A 3,970-nucleotide genomic window follows, 5' to 3' on the forward strand; every position below is an offset into this window, starting at 1 on the left:
GTATCTTAGATATAGTATGTGAACATACTAAAAATAATAATGTAGAGTATATACTACCACATGGTAGTATATGAGAAATGGGTGTAACTACACCCGGTAGTAGGATGCATTTTCCCTATATATATATATATATATATATATATATATATATATATATGTATATATATATATAAAGAGAGAGAGAGAGAATGAGAGAGAGAGAGAGGAGTTGGACCTCATCGTCGTAAGTCCCGATGTAAAATATCCCTCATCGCGGGACTATTGAGAATTCATCTCAAAGGGGCGGAAGTCCCGACTTACAAGGCCACACTTACCACTCAATCTGCTCAACAACAGTACAATGTATGACTAAGTGCATAATCAGGATCTCCCGTGGAGATTTTAGATAAAAGGCATGCGTGCGACTTTATAGATAAAGACACCAGACAGAGTTCGAACACTAACAACCAACGAAACAGACAGATGAAATGTTGCCCCAAACGCAGGCTCACCCGAAGTTTAAAGGAGAGATACATGGCTCCCAGGCCAGCACACGTACGGCACGCAGGCCGGAGGAACTAAGAATGATATAGCCAGCAACTAGTCAACGCCAAAGCAACTAAGCAGCATGCTCCTGTCTGGCTAGGGAAGACGCCGAGGCCCGCACTTTAGATATCAGCAGATCAAGAGCATCCCAGTCCTCCATTTAGTCAATGATCTCCACTGCTACAGGAACATACATGATTTAAATAAGAAATCAACAGGCTTAGCAGGGAAAACATGGTCGATGGTAAATTTTATTCCTAGTCGTCCATAAAGACCAGCACATAGCTCCAAGGCCAACCCAGAAGACCCTTTTAGAAACGCCAGTCAAAGAATTAGCAAGGGCCCGAATCTTAGAGAAGGATGAGGGGTCCCATGAGACCTGGAGCCAGGATCTAACACATCTCCAGACCAACTTGGCCAAAACACAATGGAAAAAAATGTGATTCGTGTCCTCCAAAGCACCGTAGTGGGCGCAGAAATCCGATCCCGGGCCATTCCTCTTATGGACCTGGTCCGCCGCGGGCAAACGCCCTCGAAAAGCTTGCCACATGAAGATCTTCACCTTTGGGGGAATACGAGCCCGCCAAACCAAATTAAATCTGTTGGTGGGAGATCTGCCAACAAGCTTTGAATATAAATACTTAACCGAAAAATGAACTAGAGAGGTATGGGGCTAGACCACCGAGTCCACGTTCTCCAAGAGCGTAGGGAAGAAAACAGTAAGTCTTTGCCAATCTTCAAAATCTACATGAGATAGGGAATGATGAAAAGACCAAGTCCCAATTATTAGCCGAGAGCTCGGCGATTGAGATGTTTGGGTTGGGACAATAGGAAAAGAGTGTGGGAAAACTCACAGACAGAGGTGAGTCTCCACACCACCAATCAAGCCAGAAGCAAACAGAGGAGCCGTCCCCGACAACAAACTTAACATGGGCCAAAAACAAAGGCCTAACTTTGACCAAATCCTTCCAGAATTGTGAGCCTCCATGCGCAGAAGCAAACAACGGGATAGAAAGAGGGAAGTACGTAGCTTGAAGGATAGAGAACCATAAGGATCCAACTCCTGTTGTCATAATTTTTCACCACCATGTAATCAGTAGGCATTTATTCATGATGGTAGTGTTAATAATGCCCAACCCCCAAAGGTTTTTTGGTCTACACATAAGTTTCCACCTGACAAATCTGTATTTGCGCCTATTGTCTGCCACATTCTAGTAGAAAACACCTGTATGCTTATGAAAGCATGTGTGCGTGCCAACCGAGAGCAGATAGAAGCACATGAAAAACATTGGTAAGGAGGATAAGCAAGCGTTGATCAGCACCACTTTCCCAGCATTAGTATTGTATCTATCTCGCCAAAGGAGGACCCTATTGCCCACTTTAGCCACGGCGGGAGCAAATTCTTTCTCATAAAGCATATCAGGGGAGATAGGGAGGCCCAGATATTTAAACAGGAAAGGTCCCAGCTTACAATTGAGGAGGTGGGCCACCCTTAAGGCCTCGATATTATCCACACCAGTAACTATGACCTTACTTTTAGAGAAGTTAATTTTGAGACCCGACAGTGCCTTGAAGCACAAAAGAATAAACTTGAGGTGAGCGATGCAGGATTCATTTAGGTCTACCATAATGATAGTGTCATCCGCATATTGGAGATGAGTGACCCCTTTAGCATCGATCTTTTTTGATATAAATTGGTTCGAGGTGTTACCTTTGAGTGGCACGTAGCCTCTTTCCGTTAGCTCCCGGAGCCGCATGTGGGCCATCAGCGATGCAGCGCTACAAGTCCAGAGCACCATGCTCGGCACGCCCAGCTCCCGCGCCACGTCCAGCGCGAAGCTCATCAACACCGTCGGCAGCATGCAGGTCACCGGTGGCACGCCTGGGGTGCCATTGAGCCGCAGGAGGAGCTCCTTCAGCGGCTCCGCGGACCGCTGGCTCGTGGCGGCAGACAGCCTGAGGTCGTAGTCCTCGACGTCCCGGTCAAGGTTTTGGATCCCAAGTGGACATTTTTTCTCGAGGGGGACCGGAATTTGCGGTTACCTTGGTAACCGCGAAACACCGGAAAAAATTCATATGAAATTTGAAATTAAATTTTGAATTCAAATATTTTTGAAATCGATATAGATACAGGTTTAACTCCCAAAGTTATCACTTATCTGCTCCTGGCGTAGTGGCTATTTTTGAAATCGATATAGATACAGGTTTAACTCCCAAAGTTATCACTTATCTGCTCCTGGCGTAGTGACTATTCAAGCCGAACTCCCCCTTGCTAAAAGGTCATGAGTTTGACACCTTTCCAGTCCAACAAATTTCTAGCTTTTTTTAACTTTTGCATATCAAAAAGAAATTAAAAAGCGTGTGTCAAGATTCGAACCCACAACGTGCTGTTGAGGAAAGGCTGGCGTTGCACTAGGCCACGACCACTTTCGTTAAAATAGAAGAGATGGCCTTTATTTAACTACACTCTGAGCGTTTGAATTCAAAATTTTCGAGATTTTTTGCCCGGTATGAGTGGGGGCGACAAACGTGGTAACCGGGCGAGATAGCAAAATTTCGTTCGATTACCAAAACAGTGGTCCCGGTCAGCTTCCACCAGCCCGTCCGGGATCGCCTCGAACCGGAACCCCTCCTGGGCACGCACTACGGCGGCGCCCTCCGTGGCCTCCATGACGCGATGGTTGTGCTTGGTGTTGACGAAGGTGATGTAGACGCCATGGTGGTGCAGCAGCTTGGCCAGCTGGAGCGCCGGGTTGATGTTACCGGAGCTCGGGTGCGGCACCACCACGGCGTGCGGCGTCGCCATTAGTTCGTTCGTCCGGCCGTACGGAGGTGTGCAATGTGCGTACTATCCTTAACTAGCTAAGCTGTAGATGCCCTAGCTAATTAGATCGTACTTTGATGTGTAGATCGATCGGGAGGTCTACTCCCGTCATTCCAAAATATAGTGCGCCCGAGTTTCTGAGGTCCAATTTTGACCATAAATTTAACCAACAAGACCGACTGCGGCGGAAGGAAAAATTACATAATTGAAAACTCCTTTTGAATAGGAATTCACTGGTATAACTTTTGTTCCTACCGCAATGGGTCTCATTGGTTAAATTTATGGTCAAACTTGAAGCACGAAAATAGAGGAAGCACTATATTTTGAAACAGAGGAAGTAGGTGGCTGACATTAGCGACTAGATCCATCCATGTCTTTCTTTCTCAAAAAGGATCAGAAAGGGATAGAATTAGTGTAGGTGAGCATATTCCAAAATACAAGACATGGGACAGCAACATGTCTCATAGAGATAAGATGAAAATAATTCCTATCTAATCCAGTGCAATCTCTAACTTCTTCCCGCATAGTCGCAGTAGTAGCGTTGCGAATAACAGGAGTGTCGCGGACGATCAAACTTCAGACTTCAGAGAATAGAAGCCGGCAAGCCGACATTGCCCCCCC

At 46.1% G+C, this 3,970-nt stretch overlaps 1 pseudogene; it reads right to left on the reverse strand.

Annotated features, from left to right (window-relative positions):
* The window catches only part of LOC119305384, a 5,793-nt pseudogene extending 2,462 nt beyond the window's left edge, over nucleotides 1–3,331 (reverse strand).
* Between the last annotated feature and the right edge of the window lie 639 nt (nucleotides 3,332–3,970).

Source organism: Triticum dicoccoides, chromosome 5B (assembly GCF_002162155.2).
Source record: "Triticum dicoccoides isolate Atlit2015 ecotype Zavitan chromosome 5B, WEW_v2.0, whole genome shotgun sequence".
In the NCBI taxonomy this organism is placed as follows: Eukaryota; Viridiplantae; Streptophyta; class Magnoliopsida; order Poales; family Poaceae; genus Triticum; species Triticum dicoccoides.